General features: G+C 43.3%; 1 long non-coding RNA gene across 1 annotated transcript; it reads right to left on the reverse strand.

The window, feature by feature from the left end:
• Nucleotides 1-1,381: 1,381 nt before the first annotated feature.
• Nucleotides 1,382-21,097, reverse strand: LOC311130081. Its single transcript, XR_014613332.1, has 4 exons — nt 20,847-21,097; nt 15,088-15,208; nt 9,635-9,860; nt 1,382-2,936 (listed from the first exon to the last, which is right to left on the reverse strand). It is a non-coding gene; the product is annotated as an uncharacterized lncRNA (long non-coding RNA).
• Nucleotides 21,098-24,079: the final 2,982 nt, after the last annotated feature.

Consider the following 24,079-nt stretch of genomic DNA (forward strand, 5'->3'; position numbering starts at 1 on the left):
TATAGCATAGCCAACTGATTGACGGCATACCTTACTGGATGACTGCACCCCGACTCCTTCCTCCTCTTCTCCTCACCCAATCACTTCTCAGGAATGTTTACCTGGAGCGTTGTTGATGACGAATGGCCAAGAGGAGGTCAGGACACCTGTCAGAGGGAATAGACGGCCCCATTGTTCCAACTGACCAATGGAAAGCCAGGGATATAAACTGGTGGAGTGTGGATGTATGGTTGGAGTGCACATACATGAAGGCTTTATGGTCACTGCATATATACTTTCCATGCCTAGCAACACTGGTTCTCTTCTTCCTAATGTTTACTCTCTCTTGACCCTGGGTTGAGTGTAATTTTGGTATATTGCCCCCACGGCTCCCCACCTCTCTCCCTCTCTAACATAATAAAGCTGTAGGTACTAAATGCAGTTTCTTAAGAGCAGGTAATGACCATTATGTCGTAAAAATAGGGGTCTCTGTGGAGAGGCCATAAGGAGATACACAGGTCAGACTGTTTGCTGAGGCACGTCAGAGGGGGAGGGGTAGCACCATATGGAATATTAGCCTCTAACAGTGGGAGACATTAATTAGGAATATTTGTCTCATTTTGACATCACAATCAATATATTGTTGCATAGGGCGACAGACACAATAACATACCAGACACAATAACATACCAACCACATAAGCCCATACAGTACCAACCTGCATGTAACCCAGTAATGCACTCACACACAGCAGTGATAATATCTTGATCCCCCTGTGACTGAGTGATGAGTCCTTTCCTTTTGTCTGTCGTGTCCAGGCAGTGACTCACCTCACCTTTTTGTTGTTTATATGACTCAACCTGTCACCTGCCCTCTTCCAGTTACTAGACTGGGCATAATAACAACCAGACACCCATGACCAGAGACTCACAAGGCTAATGGTAATTACATGTAAACCACGTCTTTATAAACTTTCCCTCAGCAGATTAACTCTGGCATGTCAAGAATATAGGTTATGTTATATTTACTGCCTGGATAGCAGTCAAAAAAGTAATTGCTGGTTCCATATCAAGAGATTTATGTTTTCTCCTTTCATTTTGCGGGGCCATAAAACTTCAGTGATGGGTAAACACTTTTAGGAAGGAGACAGAGGGAGAGTGAAGAGTTCATCCTACAGATGACATAAACAAGCTAGAGAGATGGAGAGGGTGAGAGAAAGATGAAGGGAGATGGAGAGGGTGAGAGGGGAGAGAGGGAGATGGAGTGGGTGAGGGGAGAGAAGCAGACAGAGGGAGTGAGAGGAGAGCTTTATAGCTTCAGACAGTTATGGCAGAAAGCCAACACAGCCCCCTTAAACCCTGAGCTTATAGAGTGAAAGATGATCTTCAATAAATGTTTATTGTCCCCAAAGGACAAGTCATTTGCAGCAATTACAAGTACAATGACATACATACACACATGCACAAAGACTGACAGACATATGGAATGTATTTTGTGTTACAGAATTTTTTTGAGAGTGAGATGAAGCAAGAAAACATAGATGTTAGCCTAGCTAGCATCTTAGCTTGTTATTATGCATGCTGTGATAAAACAATTTCCCAAGTTGGGATTAATAAAGTAATACTCTACCCTCTACTCTCTATTAGCTAGCTGCTAGTTCATATCCGTAGGCTTCAACATTTACATTTACATTTAAGTCATTTAGCAGACGCTCTTATCCAGAGCAACTTACAAATTGGTGCATTCAACTTAGGATAGCCAGTGGGACAACCAGCCTTTAAAAAAAAAAGAAGAAGAAGATTACTGTTATACTATTCCAGGTATTCCTTAAAGAGGTAGGGTTCCAGGTATTCCTTAAAGAGGTAGGGTTTCAATTGTCTCCGGAAGGTGGTCAGTGACTCCGCTGTCCTGGCGTTGTGAGGGAGCTTGTTCCACCATTGGGGTGCCAGAGCAGCGAATAGCTTTGACTGGGCTGAGCAGGAACTGTGCTTCCGTAGAGGTAGGGGGACTAGCAGGCCAGAGGTGGATGAACGTAGTGCCCTCGTTTGGGTGTAGGGTCTGATCAGAGCCTGAAGGTAAGGAGGTGTCGTTCCCCTCACAGCTCCGTAGGCAAGCACCATGGTTTTGTAGTAGATGCGAGCCTCAACTGGAAGCCAGTGGAGTGTGTGGAGTAGCGGGGTGACATGAGAGAACTTGGGAAGGTTGAACACCAGACTGGCTGCAGCGTTCTGGATAAGTTGTAGGGGTTTAATGGCACAGGCAGGGAGCCCAGCCAACAGCGAGTTTCAGTAATCCAGACGGGAGATGACAAGTGCCTGGATTAGGACCTGTGCCGCTTTCTGTGTAAAGTAGGGTCGTACTCTGCGAATGTTGTAGAGCATGAACCTGCAGGATCGGGTCACCGCTTTGATGTTGGTGGAGAACGACAGGGTGTTGTCCAGGGTCACGCCAAGGTTCCTTGCACTCTGGGAGGAGGGCACAATGGAGTTGTCAACCGTGGTGGCGAGATCATGGAGCGGGCAGTCCTTCCCCGGGAGGAAGAGCAGCTCCGTCTTGCCGAGGTTCACCTTGAAGTGGTGATCCGACATCCACACTGATATGTCCGCCAGACATGCAGAGATGCGAGATGCGATTCGCCACCTGGTTATCAGAAGGGGGAAAGGAGAAAATTAATTGTGTGTCATCTGCGTAGCAATGATAGGAGAGACCATGTGAGGATTTGACAGAGCCAAGTGACTTGGTGTATAGAGAGAATAGGAGAGGGCCTAGAACTGAGCCCTGGGGGACACCAGTGGTGAGAGCACGTGGTACGGAGACAGATTCTCGCCACGCCACCTGGTAGGAGCGACCTGTCAGGTAGGACGCAATCCAAGAGTGAGCAGCGTCGGAGATGCCCAAGTCGGAGAGGGTGGAGAGGAGGATCTGATGGTTCACAGTATCAAAGGCAGCAGATAGGTCTAGAAGGATAAGAGCAGAGAAGAGAGAGTTAGCTTTAGCAGTGCGGCGAGCCTCCGTGACAGTGGATCACTTAAGCCTCTGTGTGGTGTTCAACAGCAGCCAGACAGTCATTAACCCCTTGTAACCCTGCCTGCTCCTCCCCTGATGTGCTAATGGACACCACACAGAGGCTTAAGTGATCCACTGTCTCCTCCACTCCCCTCTCCTCTCCCTGGCCTCTCTCATCTACAAGCATAAACGGAAGGAGAGGTTGAGATAAGCGAATAGAGGACACAGAGAGGGGAGAAGAGCGATTGAAGAGCTGACTGGCTATAGAGGAGTTCTATGAGAAGTCACCCAGAGGTGGAGAAGAGTAACGTGTGGAATTTGGAGATAGCGCATAATCTGTTAAGTGACAGCATCCATACAGATATCTGCAATGATAAAGCGTGTCTATTTGTGTGTGTGTGTGTGTGCGTGTATAGGTTGCAAAGCAGTGACAAACACTGTCCCCCCCCCTCCCCTCCCCTCTCACATGCACACTCATCACCCCACAACTCTGTTGACCAGATTGGGGAGGGTGACCGGGCAACGAAGGGCGGGGGCAGCAAAGGGAGGGGGTGTGGGGCATTTGTGATGATTTGTTCCCTGCTTCCCTCCTTTTTAAAATCTGTATGGAGGGTGCCCCAAACCCCACCCCCTACCCCCCTCCCCTATCCCCTCCCCCCTGGCCTGTGTGTGTGAGCAGATCTTCCATCTGACAGAATGCTGAGCTGAGAGGGACAGACAGAGCTAGCCTGTACAGAGGAGCACAATGCCTGACTCACCCACCCGCACTGGAGCTACTTTGGATGGGACAACATGCATGGAGCAGCCAGGAGAGAGCCAGGCCAGCCAAAGAGCGGAGCAGTGGTTAGAGTAGCCAGGCTCTCTCCATCTACAAATGGAAGACTCTGAGTAATACGGCTCAGCTTCAGATATCCTCTCTCTATCTGTTCGCTACCAGGACCTGAGGCAGCACACACACCCAGACACTTGTTGATGTGAATGTGTGGGTAGGGCACGTCTGAGACGGAGGGAGAGAGGTGAGAAAGAGAAAAAGAAGAGAGGAGGGATACAGAAGTCAAGTTAGACAGACTGAATCTCAAACTCGCTGAATCTCAACTTACCTGTGACTGAACCGGTGTCTACACACACAGAAACTCAGACATACACCCAGCGGCGATGCCACTGGGACAGAAAAAGTTTGACATGGAGCTCTTAATGGGAGACGGCAATCCTGAAGACCCCAAGAGGGACAGGTCTGGGAGCTGTGTAGAGTTCAACCAGGTTAAAGTGAGTCAAAAACCAGACTACCTTACCTAACTCTGTTATTTTCTACCCTCTGGACAAACTTGTTCATGCTTTGTAATGGGGTATAATTCAACACTGGTGGCATGGGCCTTGGCAATGTGGGTTCAGGCATGTGTTTTGTTTTTAGATGACGCGTGGCGTGAATAAGAGACCTGTTGATCCAGTCTGGCTCACTAGCTGTGGAATTTGTAGTGTTCGTTTTGGGTTAACATAGTTATTATGTGAAGTACTCTGTACATTTCAGATAGATGGCTTTGGCTATCTTCTACCTCTACAGATTCTCAACTGAAATCTCTAAAGTTGCTAAATAATCTCTGAAAAACAAATTATCAATAGACTTGATATCCATAATGTCATGTCAGTCTCAATGAATATTTTGAGTGGCATATACAGTATCTTTGCCATACACTGTAATATGTGGTTTATTGTTCCTTGTGATAATCTGTGATCTTGCAAATGTTTATTATTAGGTACACCACCCTGTTCAATAAAATGGTTAGCTCCTACAGACAGTGAGTCACGTGGCCGTGGCTTGTTATATAGAGCAGGCAGACAGGCATCTAGGCATTCAGTTACTGTTCGATTGAACGTTAGAATGGGCAAAACAAGTGATCTAAGTGACTTTGAACGTGGTATGATCGTCGGTGCCAGGCGCACCGGTTCCAGTATCTCAGAAACGGCCGGCCTCTTGGGCTTTTCACGCACAACAGTGTCTAAGGTTTATTGAGAATGGTGCGACAGCTCATTGATGAGAGAGGTCGAAAAAGAGTGGCAAGAATCGTGCAAGCTAACAGGTGGGCCACAAACAGGCAAGTAACAGTGCAGTACAACAGTGGTGTGCAGAACAGCATCTCGGAACACACAACTCGTCGGTTCTTGTCACGGATGGGCTATTGCAGCAGACGACCACACCGGGTTCCACTCCTATCAGCTAAAAACAAGAAGAAGCGGTTCCAGTGGGCACGTCATCACCAACACTGGAAAATTGAGGAGTGGAAAAACTTTGCCTGGTCCAACGAATCCCGGTTCCAGTTGCGTCATGCTGATGGCAAAGTCAGGATTTGGCGTAAACAACATTAGTCCATGGCCCCATCCTGCCTAGTGTCAACGGTACAGGCTGGTGGCGGTGTTGTAATGGTCTGGGGAATGTTTTCCTGGCACACGTTAGGTCCCTTGATACCAATTGAGCAACCCTTGAATGCCACCACACCTTGTAGAATCAATTCCTCAAATAATTCAGGATGTTCTGGAGGCAAAGGGGGGTCTGACCTGGTACTAGATGGGTGTACCTAATAAACTGTATATGACTATATGTACAGTATGTGACCATATGTGACCGATTTGGTGCCGGTGCAGACATTTACCCAGAGCCCCATGACTGTGGCTGTCTCTCTGATGGTAGTTCACAGGGTTACAGTAAAGCGTCAGGTGCCTTCAATTGAGCTTGGTAGCAGATGGTTAGGAGTGTGTGTGTGTCTTGGAATAGCAGTGAGTAGAACCATGGGGAATGCTGGTAATGAAACCCGAGAGACCTATAATGTCAAAACCATGCTGTGGAAGTTTTGGATTGGATTAGCTATATATTGACACCATGTGAGTTATAACAGTATAATACTGATCAGGACTGTTGGGGGGGCGTGAAGCAGGAACGTGCTATAGGTCTTCTATACGTTTTACATTCCAGGAAACATTTATTATAAAGTAAATGTAAGTGTGGATTGCATGTGTTAATGCATGGGCCTTGTCTCTCTATCTTACACACACACACACAGCCTAATGTGTGCACATAAACAAACGCACACACAGTGTATGGGGAGGGGTGGATCCAATTGTTGCCTAATCAACAGGTAGATAACACTGATACTGTAACAAATATTTCCCCATGTATGGTCATTTTGTATCTTAGGGTGGATTTACATTAGTAAAATTGAATATGTCTAGTGAGATAAGATATGTCTAGTGAGATCTATCTCTCTTCAACATCAGATTTGCAGCTTTTTGCTGTTAACACTAGACTTGTGGTTTAAGCCATATTCCTGCTTCATGTTTGAGTTCAGCTGTTAGCATACCGTAAATACTAGAGTATACAGACAAACTAAATAAGGATAGCAATTCAACTCAATTTTGTTTGTTTTGGTCTTTGGCAAGGGGTTTTTCGGCTGTTTGTGCACACACATTTTTGGGGGGGAGGCAAGCCGAAGATCTGTAGCCGACATCTACACCCCTTCGTCGGTCATTGGTTAACAGTAGGGATTCTTCAATGAACTGTTTGTTGCCATTCAACGATAGACAACTTGTTTTTATGCAAATTTCTTCACTTGAGAAGTACTGCACCAGACATCTTAGTTAGATGTAAAATTGCGCAACTAAGATCTCCTCTGCAAAAACGTCAAAATGTATGACAGAATCTTGAGTTATCTTCGATTCATTCTGACTATTTTGAGGAAAGTGTATACTGGCTACGTCTTCTCAAGATGGACAAGCAGTACTATTGTCACTTTTTTCTTATTTTTTAAGGCAGTGGTTCCCAAACACAGTCCGGCTTTAAACTTACTCTTGAAAGTTGTAATAGTAGAATGTACAAGGTGCAATTTCTAAATTGGGTAGTGCATCATCGGTTCCTCTTGTCATGTTAGTCATTGCATACCTTAGAGAGCTATTTATAACTTGTCAGAAATGTCCAGATCAACTAGCCCATGTCAGCTAACGTTTTGTTATTTATGTTTTTTAGCCCATAGATATTGTTGTAATTTTTAAGTCACTCAGATATCACATGAATACACATTAGACATTGCAAAATGTATAGAATTGCAAGAAAATTAGCTTTAAAACTGCAAAATGTTCTTTGCACCCCATGACAAAATGTGTAGAATTGCAGGAAATAAGCTTTAAACCTGCAAAATTCTCTCCACCAACAACAGGGGTGTGAACGTTTTTTTGTCATGAACAGTGCTTGTGCCCATAGAAATAGACGTGGCGTGTGCGCGCAGGGTGGGAGCGGGATGTTCCCCAATGCTGGAAGGGAAAAAGTCTGGGAACCCCTGTTTTAAGGGAGTATGTGAGAACACTCATTCTGTTCACCTAGCCGAGTTCGTCCAGGTGCCAGCCGAACCGAAGCATGCGGAAGCCTTTACACTGTACCACTCAGAGGGGTATGTGGTTTTGATTTTCTTTTTACATTTTAGTCATTTAGCAGACACTCTTATCAAGAGCGACTTACAGTTAGTGAGTGCATACATTTTCATACTGGTCCCCCGTGGGAAACGAACCCACAACCCTGGCGTCGCAAGCGCCATGCTCTACCAACTGAGCTACACGGGACTAGATGTCTCAATCACCCCATGTTTTCAGGTTACGGAGGAGGGGAACGATGGAGGTATGGAGGGACAGTGGCGACCCGTCATTCAGGGCAGGTGGGGCAGAGCAAAAAAAAACATGCTTTTTAATCCTTGTCATATGAAGAGAAATTATAGATAAAACGTATCGGTGCTCATTGGACATAAACATTACACAACAAGTTGGAAATCGCAAATTCAACAATGAGTGGTTTGGAAGGAATCAGTGACAGTGGCTAACTGCAAGCATTGCAAAGCAATCACTAGCCTGCTATTCAGTGGCGTGACTGTGTGGTCCCAAATCTGGGATTAAGGGTCTCTTTTCCAAGTTTAAAATGATAAACATTCAACATTGGCCATGCTGTCAATGAAGCATGATTTGTGCCGCGCTCAAAACATTTGTTTTGGAACTGCGAAAACTTGACTTCAGTGAGTTCAAGACAACTGGGAAGTCGGGGAAAAAATGAGCTCCGACTGGGAAAATACGTTTTGAACGGCCATCCAACTTGGAATTGTAAATTGTCTTTCTAGAGCTACGACCTGAAGATCAATGAAGTCATCATGATTCGACCTTGTTTTTTTTCTGAGTTCCCAGTTGTCTTGAAAGCACCATAAATCCACAGAATGCCAGACTTTGATGACAAAATTTGCCCACGAAGGACTGCCACGCCACCTTCCTGTTCAAGTGAGCACAGCACAACAAGGTGAGTCCAAAAATGTATTGTATGCTTCTGCATAAATGATGTAATATGCCAGGGAGATATGTATACTGTAGTTAAGAAAGTAATACTAAGTGTATGTTGTGTAGTAAGCTATTAGTAGCCCATGTGCCTCACCCTAATACTTTGGTCTATTTTCCCATCTTAATTTTGACTTGGTGGTGCACATGTAGCCTTTAACCTGTTTTAGAGAAATGTAATCATCAGATATTGTAAGAGCTTTCATTGTCTGCTTATATGCCCCCTTTATTTAGCCTACGGTTCTGACTTGGTGTACAGGGAACTCTAAGAACGGCCCATGTTCTGAATTCTGTCGCTGTACATTTCAAAAGTGCTAAACAAATAGTTATATTGACTACGTCTGTCCTAGCTCGCTTATTAATGTCTTAATCGAAATTACGGATTGCCTCTTATCCGCTTGTCGTCCCCTTATGCCATAGTTTGTACATCTCAATTGTCATTAGAAACCACATTTGTTTAAGCAAGTCAGCCATATCAGCTATGATTTTTTAAAAGGCAGTAAATTATGAAAACTGTTTCGCTGCCAGACAAGGCTCCGCTGATAGCCAGGTGTAGCAGTGGTAAGATGTTGGGACTCTGCTGTTGGGACAGCTTTATGTAGGCCCTAACAGTTCGTGGGCACCATTTGTCACTGTTATAGTGCAATTAATGTATTGTTTAGTGTTGTGTTGTGTAGTGGCTTTGCTGGCATGCATCCCACTTTTTTTGTTTTGTTTGCCCCACCAAGATTGACATGCTAAAATCACCACTGTGGAGGGATAATAGAGTTTCTGATGAAATGGGCTCTGACAGCCCTTTGACAACTTTTGGACAACAACTTTGAGTACTCTGAGGATGGAGAGAGGGAGTAAAGGGAGAGAAGGGCGAGAGGGAGGGGAAGGGGGGGGGGGGGGGGGGGGGGTGGAGAGGAGAGGAGCTCCCTCTGCTGTTCAACTCCCCCCCATGACTACCTGTTGTGACACAGGCCACTGGATAAATGGATAAAGGGCTAATTGACTATCAGCGACTGACATAACAACAGAAAAACTGATGATGAACAACCAAATTTCGAAATTGCATCTTGTGTATTCTACTATTCTAACTCGCAACACTAAGTTGAGGGTCTCAACTTATTGTTGCAAGCCGCCAGTTGCCCATTCCTGATCTAGTCAATTTTAGATCCTTCATTCTTTCTTTGCAACATGATCTAGAGGTCAGATTGAACAATTAGACACTGACGAATGAGGTAGAGGGGTACGATGTTTGTTACTATGGTTTGGTTTCCATAACTCACACAGTTGTCTTCTATACCTGTTGCTCTGGAAGTATTACTCTGCGGCCGATGTCGGTGGGATTGTTTCCACATCGTAGTTGGAGTGTTGTGAGCCAAGCAGCTTCAAGATGGCCAATTAGATTAGCTGGTTTGAGTTGGGCTCTCTGGGTTGCTCCGCCTCCCAAGCCATCCATGAAGCAATTAGGTCATTAGGTTGGTTGGGCCACGGTGGTTTCTGCAGCAGGGACTCCTGGCTGGGGAATACTGTAGTAAAAATAATAATAATGTTTGAAGCCTTCACCCTCCCGCTGTGTGAAACCTCCCTGGGCAGCCTAGAAGGCGGTCCATTCACAGTGTTGGAAAAAACAAACAAACAGATAACTGACTTTCATGTGGACTTTTGCAGAATTCAGAGAGAGAGCAGAGAACAGAAAAATAACATTTTCCTTCAAGCACCAACAAAGCAATGGAGCATCTGGTTCATCCAGTGTGCTATACTGTTCCATTCTGGGATGTGGCAAATGATGGATGACAGACAGGACAGCGGGAAGGAGAAAATAGAGAGATTTTATTGAACACAGGAACATTTTGTGGGAGAGAGGGAAATCTTGTTTCAGAGTCTGAAGCCAACCAAAGAGAAGAAAACAACACTAGTGGTTTCTAATTCCTTCAACGGTTTAGTTATGAATTAATTAGAACCATATTGCTGATAGTTTTATGTTTACGTGGACTGTTGGTTGCTGAGACGCTAAATTATTGTAATTACTGCGCTGTAATTAATATTAGCTTTCAAAGCATGTAAAAGCAAGGTGCTTTGTATCATGGTGCTTTGTGTCATGATGTCAGTTCAATCTCTGAAAGCTAACACAACACAGTGTCTCGATTTGACAGATTATCCCTGTACTGTGCCGTGGTTTAATATTTGTTGGTTTTCCCTTCTCTTCTTACTTGTCTGATTGACACTGCAGATAAATCCTGTAGTCAGTTCTTCAGCTGACAGGCAGATTTAAAATGTGCAGATATATCATATGTGTGGTCAGGGCAGCAGCACAGTCCCTTAGTGTCTTTCTCTGGAGAGAAGTGGCAGAAAGGAAACCCTCGTCTCTCATCTGTCAGACACAATATAACACACACAGCATCACACCAAAGAAAGAGAGAATGGTATTTCTTTGGTTCATTCCTCCTCTCTCATCTCCCTCTCTCTTCAGTCTTTTCATTTCTTCAATGTTATGAGAGGTAGGTGGTGTAAATAACTTAATGGCAAAAGTCTTACCAGACTTGATACATATTAATCAAACAGGGTTTATTAAAAATAGAAGCTTACAAACAAATACTAGAACATGTTTCAGTATAATACAATACGCAAAAGAACTATATGTAGATTTATCAATAATTGCTGATTATTCAAAACTTGGGAAGCCTTCAACTTTTCAGCTGAAATAATAGATTTTTAAAAAATCATATAAATATCCTTAAGCAAAAATATACACAAATAATATGTTGTCTGATGAATTTGCTTTAGAAAGGGGCATAAGACAGGGATGTCTTCTGTCCCCCCCTCCTGTTTGCACTGGCAATTAAACTGCTTGCAGAAATAAGTAGACAGGACCAAAACGTAACAAGTATCAGTATTGGTAAACATGAATATAAATTAAACTTATTTGCCAACGATCTGCTGATATACCTGACTAATATTTAAAACTCAATGCCACCCTTGTTAAAAATATTTTCTGAATACTCTAAAATATCAGGATAAAAAATGTAAATAATGGCAACACAAAATAATAACTCATGATCTACAGCTATTCTTTAAGTGGACCACAAAAAATATGAAATACTTAGAATGCTTAATAAGTGACAACAAACAACATGCATAAAGATCAATCTTCCCATAAATCTTACAGGTAGAATGGACCTAAGCACAGGCTAGATTTCTAAAAACATGTTTTCACTTTGTCCTTATGGGGTATTGTGTGTAGATGGGTGAAAAAATATATTTAATCCATTTTGAATTCAGGCTGTAACAACAAAATGTAGAATAAGTCGAGGAGTATGAATACTTTCTGAAGGCACTGTATGTGTCTTTTGTCTCCTACAGTTGAAGTCGGAAGTTTACATACACCATAGCCAAATACATTTAAACTCAGTATTTCACAATTCCTGACATTTAATCCTTGTAAAAATTCCCTGTCTTAGGTCAGTTAGGATCACCACTTTATTTTAAGAATGTGAAATGTCAGAATAATAGTAGAGAGAATTATTTATTTCAGCTTTTATTTATTTCATCACATTCCCAGTGGGTCAGAAGTTTACATGCACTCAATTAGTATTTGGTAGCATTGCCTTTAAATTGTTTAACTTGGGTCAAACGTTTCGAGTAGCCTTCCACAAGCTTCCCACAATAAGTTGGTTGAATTTTGGCCCATTCCTCCTGACAGAGCTGGTGTAACTGAGTCAGGTTTGTAGGCCTCCTTGCTCGCACACGCTTTTTCAGTTCTGCCCACACATTTTCTATAGGATTGAGGTCAGGGCTTTGTGATGGCCACTCCAATACCTTGACTTTGTTGTCCTTAAGCCATTTTGCCACAATTTTGGAAGTTTGCTTGGGGTCATTGTCCATTTGGAAGACCCATTTGCGACCAAGCTTTAACTTCCTGACTGATGTCTTGAGATGTTGCTTCAATATATCCACATAATTTTCCTTCCTCATGATGCTATCTATTTTGTGAAGTGCACCAGTCCCTCCTGCAGCAAAGCACCCCCACAGCCTGATGCTGCCACCCCCGTGCTTCACGGTTGGGATGGTGTTCATCGGCTTGCAAGCCTTACGCTTTTTCCTCCAAACATAACGATGGTCATTATGGCCAAACAGTTCTATTTTTGTTTCATCAGACCAGAGAACATTTATCCAAAAAGTACTATCTTTGTCCCCATGTGCAGTTGCAAACCATAGTCTGGCTTTTTTATGGCGGTTTTTGAGCAGTGGCTTCTTCCTCGTTTTACTGTGGATATAGATACTTTTGTACCTGTTTCCTCCAGCATCTTCACAAGGTCCTTTGCTGTTGTTCTGGGAGTGATTTGCACTTTTCCACCAAAGTATGTTTATCTCTAGGAGACAGAACCTTCCTGAGCGGTATGATGGCTGCGTGGTCCCATGGTGTTTATACTTGCGTACTATTGTTTGTACAGATGAACGTGGTACCTTCAGGCATTTGGAAATTGCTCCCAAGGATGAACCAGACTTGTGGAGGGCTTACAAATGTTTTTCTGAGGTCTTGGCTGATTTCTATTGATTATCCCATGATGTCAAGCAAAGAGGCACTGAGTTTTAAGGTAGGCCTTGAAATACATCCACAGGTACACCTCCAATTGACTCAAATGATATCAGAAGCTTCTAAAGCCATGACATCATTTTCTGGAATTTTCCAAGCTGTTTAAAGGCACATTCAACTTAGTGTATGTAAACTTCTGACCCACTGGAATTGTGATACAGTGAATTATAAGTGAAATAATCTGTCTGTAAACAATTGTTGGAAAAATGACTTGTGTCATGCACAAAGTAGATGTCCTAACCGACTTGCCAAAACTATAGTTTGTTAACAAGAAATGTGTGGAGTGGTTGAAAAACGAGTTTTAATGACTCCAACCTAAGTGTATGTAAACTTCCGACTTCCAAACTTCCAACTGTATATGTGACATGGATTTCTGTCTTTACTTTTATCTGATAGGAATTTGAGCACTGTGAAGTTTATCTACCGGCTGCATTTTCACTTTATCATCACTACATGAGAACAGAGAGCAGATAGTCTTTCCACAAGTCTGTCTCATCTGTTGAGGAGGGAGGCAGAGAGAGACTGAGGGGAGGGAGGGAAAGAAGCCCCTCTTCTCTTTTTGAAAGAGAATATGGAGAGAAACATAGGGGCCTCCCCCTGATTATTAGAGCTATTTTTAGCATGTGAAGGTTAGTTATGTGATTACATTATTTCTCTTCAGGACCAGTTTTCCTGCTATGGCAACAAAATATTTCATTAAATGTGGATGTTTAGAACTTATCGTGTGTGTGTGTGTGTGTGTGTGTGTGTGCGTGCGTGCACGCATGCAAGCATGAGCATGTGTGTTTTTGGCATGAGGCCCACTAATAAATATAACTGTCCATTAGTCTCTCTTGTGAAAATCTTCAAAGAGTCCAACTGTTAGATTTCCCCAGCCCACACATAGAGGCAGAGAGAGGTGGAACTCCCACTGTGGAGTTGAACTAATTCTACCTGACTCCTACAAGAATCAAAACTTGACATATATAAGATAGACCCACTCATGCCCATCAGAACCCAAATACATCTGTGTAGGCTTTTAGGTGCTAGAGTCTCCTCTGCTCACACCCCCATAACATTTATCTGCAGCACCAAAGGTAACATGCTCGCACATTCTAAACGCAAAGAAAGGCACATGCACATCTTGTATTCACATTCCAAAGGTGCTCTGAGGGAATCCATCTCAAATTCCCACTCTATCTTTTCTGAACTGATAAACAAGGGATATCACCACCTCCTAAGTCTTCCCAGTAGCAGTAGCAAGTTGCTCTTTGGAAGCAGAAGCTCCTTTTCTGGAACAAAACCTTTTGATCCATCCATCAAGAGCATTACTAACCTTTGACCCTACTGAAAGACACACTGATTACAGCGCTAGCTGTAACAAACAAACGCAACACAGTCAATGCACAATCAAATAAAGAATAATTAATATAACTTAAATAAAGTCTTGCAAACTTCAGTCATTGGGGTTTTTCTTATCTCTCGTGGACACACTATGTAAACATACTGTATATGTGTCATGATACAACTGGATGTGTGAGATAATGAGCAGCATTAGTTCCGGTGCTTTGGACAAATCATGATTTCGCAGGTGTGTTAGCATCTTTTGAATTTTGGAAGGGGAGGGGACATTTGGCCCATAGACTTGCCTGTAACTTGCAAAGAGAGGGGATGGAGCTCTTTGTTCCGGTTCTGATCCTCGTTCTATCTCTTCTCTTAACACGTATGGATCCAGAACTTAATCGAGCATCTGCCCAATTACACAATACTTTAGTTCTGGGTTAATCGAGATTAGGGATTTTCTAACCTAACGTAGCAGTCTTGACTAAGATAAAAAACAGTCGTGATGTTCTCTTCTGCACTATTCAACCAATCCAGTAAATGTGGAGGATGAGTTAAGATGGAGTGTCGCCTTGTTAACGCCCAAAAGCTGAAGTCAAGTCACAGGCGCTCGATTCATTTCCCCTGAAAACCGGAACATCCTCTCGTTCATCCCTCCCACCTCTTCCTGAAAAGCCTGACTCGCATAAGCCAGTCACAATGGCCATGTACGAAACCTGTCTTCCCTACTACTTACTAAAACTGCATTCTGTGTACTAATCATACTACACACTATTTAGAACATACTGTTTAGTAAAAGTGTATGTACTAAGCAACAAATATCAACATACTAGACTCACCCATATGGAGAATGTGTCATCTAATGTGCAATTGCGTTATTTCCCGCCATTCGTTCATTTTGGTACAGCGCGTCCCCTTCTTATTATCAGCTGATTATCAGCTGCTGGCAAACATGTGGATCTGAAAGACAACTCTCTTCCTCAATAGTGTGCAGCAAATTCTACTACATGAAAAGCTGAAAAGATTATGACGTCCTGACATTTTAAAGCATACAACATTTTTTAAATTTCACATACTATAAAACATTCTGTTTTCGCATACCCAAAATGCCTAATATTTAGAACGCAAGTACGGGTATTCGGACACGGACCCTCAACACAATCCTGTCTGTTTCAAACACTCATGTAGCCTACACCACTTATTTAAACCTCTGTCCCAGTGGCGGCCGCTGATTGGCTGAATACCCAGGGCGCGAGGTGATTGGAGTTGTCAACAATGCAGCATGACAGAAATATAATAGCAAGTTTTTGAACTACTGGTATTCTATAGTTTCTTTATATAAAGCGATCTGTACATTTGAACAACTGCATAAATACATCTGTTTCACTTTTGCATGTCAAAAACCGAATGCCCACTGCTGCACATGCTGCCACTGTTTTGAACAGATTAGATTATACTATTTAGAATGAGCAGCCAGCTCACATCACCAACGAACGAGTGCAACAGGGAGAGCTCAACAAGCATGCAGATGCAATAAGTGAAAACACATTATCTAACTGGGGATAGCTAGCTAACAATGTCACAAAGCATGATGCGCTGGCCAAGTAACTTTCATTGTGAAACTATTTCCGAGTTAGTCAGATATTAGTTTAGAAAGACTTGAAATTGGCATGGGAGCTAACTAGCTAGCAAGCTATCAAATCAAATCAAAATCAAACTTTACAAGCCCTTAACCAACAATGCAGTTAAGAAAATATTTACCAAATAAACTAAAGTAAAAAATAATAAAAAGTAACACAATAAAATAACAATAACGAGGCTATATACAGGGGGTACCGGTACCGAGTTAATGTGTGGTTAGTCGAGGTAATTTGTACATGTAGGTAGGGGTAAAGTGACTATGCATAGATAATAGACAGTGGGTAGCAGCAGTGTAAAAACAAATCTGGGGAGGGGGGTGTCAATGTAAATAGTACAGGTGGCCGTTTGATTAATTGTTCAGCAGTCTTATGGCTTGGGGGTAGAAGCTGTTAAGGAGCCTTTTGGTCCTAGACTTGGAGCTACGGTACCGCTTGCCGTGCGGTAGCAGAGAGAACAGTCTATGACTTGGGTGACTGGAGTCTTTGACAATTTTTTGGGCTTTCCTCTGACACCGCCTAGTATATAGGTCCTGGATGGCAGGAAGCTTAGCCCCAGTGATGTACTGGCCGTACGCACTACCATCTGTAGCACCTTACGGTCAGATGCCGAGCAGTTGCCATACCAAGCGGTGATGCAACCGGTCAGGATGCTCTCGATGGTGCAGCTGTATAACTTTTTGAGGATCTGGGGACCCATGCCAAATCTTTTCAGTTTTCTGAGGGGGAAAAGGTGTTGTCATGCCCTCTTCACGACTGTCTTGGTGTATTTGGACCATGATAGTTTGTTGGTGATGTGGACACCAATGAACTTGAAACTCTCGACCCGCTCCACTACAGCCCCATCGATGTTAATGGGGGCCTGTTCTGCCCGCCTTTTCCTGTAGTCCACGATCAGCTCCTTTGTCTTGCTCACATTGAGGGAGAGGTTGTTGTCCTTGCACCACACTGCCAGGTCTCTGACCTCCTCCCTATAGGCTGTCTCATCGTTGTCAGTGATCAGGCCTACCACTGTTGTGTCGTCAGCAAACTTAATGATGGTGCTGGAGTCGTGTTTGGCCACGCAGTCGTGGGTGAACAGGGAGTACAGGAGGGAACTAAGCACGCACCCCGAGGGGCCCCAGTGTTGAGGATCAGCATGGCAGACATGTTGTTGCCTACCCTTACACCCTGGGGGCGGCCTGTCAGGAAGTCCAAAATCCAGTTGCAGAGGGAGGTGTTTAGTCCCAGGGTCCTTAGCTTAGTGATGAGCTTTGTGGGCACTATGGTGTTGAACGCTGAGCTGTAGTCAATGAACAGCATTCTCACATAGGTGTTCCTTTTGTACAGGTGGGAAAGGGCAGTGTGGAGTGCGATTGAGATTGCGTCATCTGTGGATCTGTTGGGGCGATATGCGAATTGGAGTGGGTCTACGGTATCCGGGATGATGATGTTGATGTGAGCAATGACCAGCCTTTCAAAGCACTTCATGGCTACCGACGTGAGTGCTACGGGGCAGTAATCATTTAGGCAGGTTACCTTCGCTTCCTTGGGCACAGGGACTATGGTGGTCTGCTTGAAACATGTAGGTATTACAGACTCGGTCAGGGAGAGGTTGAAAATGTCAGTGAAGACACTTGCCAGTTGGTCCGTGCATGCTTTGAGTACACGTCCTGGTAATCTGCCTGTTCCCACGGCTTTGTTAATGTTGACCTGTTTAAAGGTCTTGCTCACATCGGCTACCAAGAGCGTTATCCCACAGTCGTCTGGAACAGCTAGTGCTCTCATGCATGCTTCAGTGTTGCTTGCCTCGAAACGAGCATAAAAGTCATTTAGCTCGTCTGGTAGGCTTGCGTCACTGGGCAGCTCGCGGCTGCGTTTCCCTTTGTAGACCGTATTAGTTTTCAAGCCCTTCCACATCCGACGAGTGTCAGAGCCGGTGTAGTAGGATTCAATCTTAATCCTATATTGACCCTTTGCCTGTTTGATGGTTCGTCTGAGGGCGTAGCGGGATTTCTTATAAGCATCCGGATTAGTGTCCCGCTCCTTGAAAGCGGAAGCTCTAGCCTTTAGCTCGGGGCGGATGTTGCCTGTAATCCATGGCTTCTGGTTGGGATATGTACGTACGATCAATGTGGGGACAACGTCATCGATGCACTTATTGATTAAGCCGGTGACTGAGGTGGTATACTCCTCAATGCCATTGGATGAATCCCGGAGCATATTCCAGTCTGTGCTAGAAAAACAGTCCTGTGCGTAGCATCCGCGTCATCTGACCACTTCTGTATTTTGCTTGTAAACAGGAATCAGGAGGATAGAATTATGGTCACATTTGTCAAAGGGAGGGCATGGGAGAGCGTTGTATGAGTCTCTGTGTGTGGAGTAAAGGTGGTCTAGAGTTTTTTTTTTCTCTGGTTGCACATGCTGGTAGAAATGAGGTAAAACGGATTTAAGTTTGCCTGCATTAAAGTCCCCGGGCCACTAGGAGCGCCGCTTCTGGTGAGCATTTTCTTGTTTGCTTTTAGCCTTATACAGCTCGTTGAGTGCGGTCTGTGCCAGCATCGGTTTGTGGTGGTAAATAGACGGCTACGAATAATATAGATGAGAACTCTCTTGGTAGATGAAATTGTCTACAGCTTATCATAAGGTACTCTACCTCAGGCGAGCAATACCTAGAGACTTCTTTAATATTAGACATCGCGTATCAGCTGTTATTGACAAATAGACACACCCCCCCGCCCCTCGTCTTACCAGACGTAACTTCTCTGTCCTGCCGATGCATGGAAAATCCCACCAGCTCTAGTGAAACATAAGATATTACAGTTTTTAATGTCCCATTTGTAGGATATTCTTGATCGTAGATCATCCATTTTGTTTTCCAATGATTGCACGTTGGCCAATAGAACGGATGGTAGTGGAAGTTTACTCACTCGCCTATGAATTCTCAGAAGGCAGCCCGACCTCTGCCCCCTTTTTCTCTGTCTTTTCTTCATGCAAATGACGGGGATTTGAGCCCATTCCCGAGAAAGCAGTATATCCTTCGCGTCGGACTCGTTAAAGAATAAATATTAGTCCAGTGCGAGGTGAGTAATCGCTGTTCTGATGTCCAGAAATTATTTTCGGTCATAAGAGACGGTAGCAGCAACATTACAGTGGGGAGAACAAGTATTTGATACACTGCCGATTTTGCAGGTTTTCCTACTTACAAAGCATGTAGAGGTCTGTAATTTTTATCATAGGTACACTTCAACTGTGAGAGACGGAATCTAAAACAAAAATCCAGAAAATCACATTGTAGGATTTTTAAGTAATTAATTTGCATTTTATTGCATGACATAAGTATTTGATCACCTACCAACCAGTAAGAATTCCGGCTCTCCCGGACCTGTTAGTTTTTCTTTAAGAAGCCCTCCTGTTCTCCACTCATTACCTGTATTAACTGCACCTGTTTGAACTCGTTACCTGTATAAAAGACACCTGTCCACACACTCAATCAAACAGACTCCAACCTCTCCACAATGGCCAAGACCAGAGAGCTGTGTAAGGACATCAGGGATAAAATTATAGACCTGCACAAGGCTGGGATGGGCTACAGGACAATAGGCAAGCAGCTTGGTGAGAAGGCAACAACTGTTGGCGCAATTATTAGAAAATGGAAGAACTTCAAGATGACGGTCAATCACCCTCGGTCTGGGGCTCCATGCAAGATCTCACCTCGTGGGGCATCAATGATCATGAGGAAGGTGAGGGATCAGCCCAGAACTACATGGCAGGACCTGGTCAATGACCTGAAGAGTGCTGGGACCACAGTCTCAAAGAAAACCATTAGTAACACACTACGCCGTAATGGATTAAAATCCTGCAGCGCACGCAAGGTCCCCCTGCTCAAGCCAGCGCATGTCCAGGCCCATCTGAAGTTTGCCAATGACCATCTGGATGATCCAGAGGAGGAATGGGAGAAGGTAATGTGGTCTGATGAGACAAAAATATAGCTTTTTGGTCTAAACTCCACTCGCCGTGTTTGGAGGAAGAAGAAGGATGAGTACAACCCCAAGAATCCATCCCAACCGTGAAGCATGGAGCTGGAAACATCATTCTTTGGGGATGTTTTTCTGCAAAGGGGACAGGACGACTGCACCGTATTGAGGGGAGGATGGATGGGGCCATGTACCCTCCTTCCCTCAGTAAGAGCATTGAAGATGGGTCGTGGCTGGGTCTTCCAGCATGACAACGACCCAAAACACACAGCCAGGGCAACTAAGGAGTGGCTCCGTAAAAAGCATCTCAAGGTCCTGGAGTGGCCTAGCCAGTCTCCAGACCTGAACCCAATAGAAAATCTTTGGAGGGAGCTGAAAGTCCATATTGCCCAGTGACAGCCCCGAAACCTGAAGGATCTGGAGAAGGTCTGTATGGAGGAGTGGGCCAAAATCCCTGCTGCAGTGTGTGCAAACCTGGTCAAGACCTACAGGAAACATATGATCTCTGTAATTGCAAACAAAGGTTTCTGTACCAAATATTAAGTTCTGCTTTTCTGACGTATCAAATACTTATGTCATGCAATAAAATGCAAATTAATTACTTATAAATCATACAATGTGATTTTCTGGATTTTTGTTTTAGATTCCGTCTCTCACAGTTGAAGTGTACCTATGATAAAAATGACAGACCTCTACATGCTTTGTAAGTAGGAAAACCTGCAAAATCGGCAGTGTATCAAATACTTGTTCTCCCCACTGTATGTACACAATAAGTTACAAAAATAAGTTCGAAAAAACGAACAAAATAGCACAGTTGGTAAAACGGCAGCCATTATATCAAAGGTAGATTACTTGTTAATTTGACCCAAAAATGGACCAACCTATTTGTTTTAAAAAATGACTGTACCTGGTTTATTAATTTGATCATGCTGTTTTAGTCCACACAACATGTCGCCCTGTCACCTACAGTAGAACTTGATGAACAACATGTTTTTTTTGTCCTACCAGATCCGCGATGAGAAGGTTCTATCTGGTTTATCCCTCTGTCCATCGACTCTTGGTTGATGTAGTTTTCCGGTTTATCAGGTCACAGGCTCTCATGACTGTTATGATTTATTTATTTACAAGTTAATGACCATTAGCTTTTTGCTTTAGCCACATCTGTACCTGATAAAGCAAATTTAGTCTCACGTGCGGCAATAAGACGTCTGGCGCGGAAGACTCAGATTGGGAGGGAGACTAGAGCAGACCCAGAAGATCTGACTGAACCGACGGACATTTAAGCGCCCCCAGGACGGTCCATTTATAATTTATGCTATGAAATCCTGCGATTTCATTGGGGCACTTCCCCCTCATAGCAAATAGCTGGCAAAACAATCCAAACAATGTTTGCACGGCCTATGCGCCCACGGAGTCTGACCTGCTGCTGCTGGCAGTCACAGAGGGGCAGAGTAGTATGTAACTGAACAGCTTGTTTTGAACAATATATTTCTGAAACAGAAAAATGTACACATTTACTGCACTTTTATCAGCATTTAAAACATAACCCATTAATTACATTATATGTATTTTTTTTTAAATAAATGAAATAATTAAATAAATATCACCCTAATGGGCAGGCCGACCGCTACTCTGTCCTCTCTTTGTAAACTCATGGACTTAATGCTTTGATCCATTTACTATTCGCAGTGTTGATATAGCTGGAGCATTAAGTGTCAAGATATCGTAATACAACTATCAATAGTATAAGCAATGCAGTAATCTGCATATACTGAGATACAATACGATGTGCAAGTGACGTCGTCCTACGTCCTACTAGGGTCCTATCCCTTAATCGTTTGAATGGGCTTGATGATGATATGGTCATTTTAAAAATATATATAACATTTAAACATGCTTAGACATATATTCGAACTTATACTGTAAGTTTTATTTTTTTAAATTTTATTTAACCTTTATTTAACCAGGTAAGTCAGTTGAGAACAAGTTCTTATTTACAACTGCGACCTGGCCAAGATTAAGCAAAGCAGTGCGATTAAAAACAACAACAACACAGAGTTACTTATGGGATAAACACAATGTACAGTCAATAACACAATAGAAAATCTATATACAGTGTGTGCAAATGTAGTAAGTTATGGAGGTAAGGCAATAAATAGGCCATAGTGCAAAATAATTACAATTTAGTATTAACACTGGAATGATAGATATGTTGTGCAAATAAAATAAAATAAAATAAAATTTTATTGGCCACATGCGCCGAATACAACAGGTGCAGACATTACAGTGAAATGCTTACTTACAGCCCTTAACCAACAGTGCATTTATTTTTAACAAAAAAAGTAAAAATAAAACAACAACAAAAAAAGTGTTGAGAAAAAAAGAGCAGAAGTAAAATAAAATAACAGTAGGGAGGCTATACAGTGGGGAAAAAAAGTATTTAGTCAGCCACCAATTGTGCAAGTTCTCCCACTTAAAAAGATGAGAGAGGCCTGTAATTTTCATCATAGGTACACGTCAACTATTATAGACAAAATGAGGAAAAAATATCCAGAAAATCACATTGTAGGATTTTTAATTAATTTATTTGCAAATTATGGTGGAAAATAAGTATTTGGTCACCTACAAACAAGCAAGATTTCTGGCTCTCACAGACCTGTAACTTCTTCTTTAAGAGGCTCCTCTGTCCTCCACTCGTTACCTGTATTAATGGCACCTGTTTGAACTTGTTATCAGTATAAAAGACACCTGTCCACAACCTCAAACAGTCACACTCCAAACTCCACTATGGCCAAGACCAAAGAGCTGTCAAAGGACACCAGAAACAAAATTGTAGACCTGCACCAGGCTGGGAAGACTGAATCTGCAATAGGTAAGCAGCTTGGTTTGAAGAAATCAACTGTGGGAGCAATTATTAGGAAATGGAAGACATACAAGACCACTGATAATCTCCCTCGATCTGGGGCTCCACACAAGATCTCACCCCGTGGGGTCAAAATGATCACAAGAACAGTGAGCAAAAATCCCAGAACCACACGGGGGGACCTAGTGAATGACCTGCAGAGAGCTGGGACCAAAGTAACAAAGCCTACCATCAGTAACACACTACGCTGCCAGTGACTCAAGTCCTGCAGTGCCAGACGTGTCCCCCTGCTTAAGCCAGTACATGTCCAGGCCCGTCTGAAGTTTGCTAGAGTGCATTTGGATGATCCAGAAGAGGATTGGGAGAATGTCATATGGTCAGATGAAACCAAAATATAACTTTTTGGTAAAAACTCAACTCGTCGTGTTTGGAGGACAAAGAATGCTGAGTTGCATCCAAAGAACACCATACCTACTGTGAAGCATGGGGGTGGAAACATCATGCTTTGGGGCTGTTTTTCTGCAAAGGGACCAGGACGACTGATCCGTGTAAAGGAAAGAATGAATGGGGCCATGTATCGTGAGATTTTGAGTGAAAACCTCCTTCCATCAGCAAGGGCATTGAAGATGAAACGTGGCTGGGTCTTTCAGCATGACAATGATCCCAAACACACCGCCCGGGCAACGAAGGAGTGGCTTCGTAAGAAGCATTTCAAGGTCCTGGAGTGGCCTAGCCAGTCTCCAGATCTCAACCCCATAGAAAATCTTTGGAGGGAGTTGAAAGTCCGTGTTGCCCAGCGACAGCCCCAAAACCTCACTGCTCTAGAGGAGAACTGCATGGATGAATGGGCCAAAATACCAGCAACAGTGTGTGAAAACCTTGTGAAGACTTACAGAAAACGTTTGACCTGTGTCATTGCCAACAAATGGTATATAACAAAGTATTGATAAACTTTTGTTGTTGACCAAATACTTATTTTCCACCATAATTTGCAAATAAATTCATTAAAAATCCTACAATGTGATTTTCTGGAATATTTTTTTTCATTTTGTCTGTCATAGTTGATGTGTACCTATGATGAAAATTACAGGCCTCTCTCATCTTTTTAAGTGGGAGAACTTGCACAATTGGTGACTGACTAAATACTTTTTTTCCCCACTGTATATACAGGGGGATACCGGTGCAGAGTCAATGTGCGGGGGCACCGGCTAGTTGAGGTAGTTGAAGTAATATGTACATGTGGTTAGAGTTAAAGTGACTATGCATAAATAATTAACAGAGTAGCAGCAGCGTAAAAGGATGGGGTGGGGGGGCAGTGCAAATAGTCCGGGTAGCCATGATTAGCTGTTCAGGAGTCTTATGGCTTGGGGGTAGA

The sequence above is a fragment of the Coregonus lavaretus genome (genome assembly GCF_964263955.1).
Source record: "Coregonus lavaretus genome assembly, chromosome: 5".
Taxonomy (NCBI): domain Eukaryota; kingdom Metazoa; phylum Chordata; class Actinopteri; order Salmoniformes; family Salmonidae; genus Coregonus; species Coregonus lavaretus.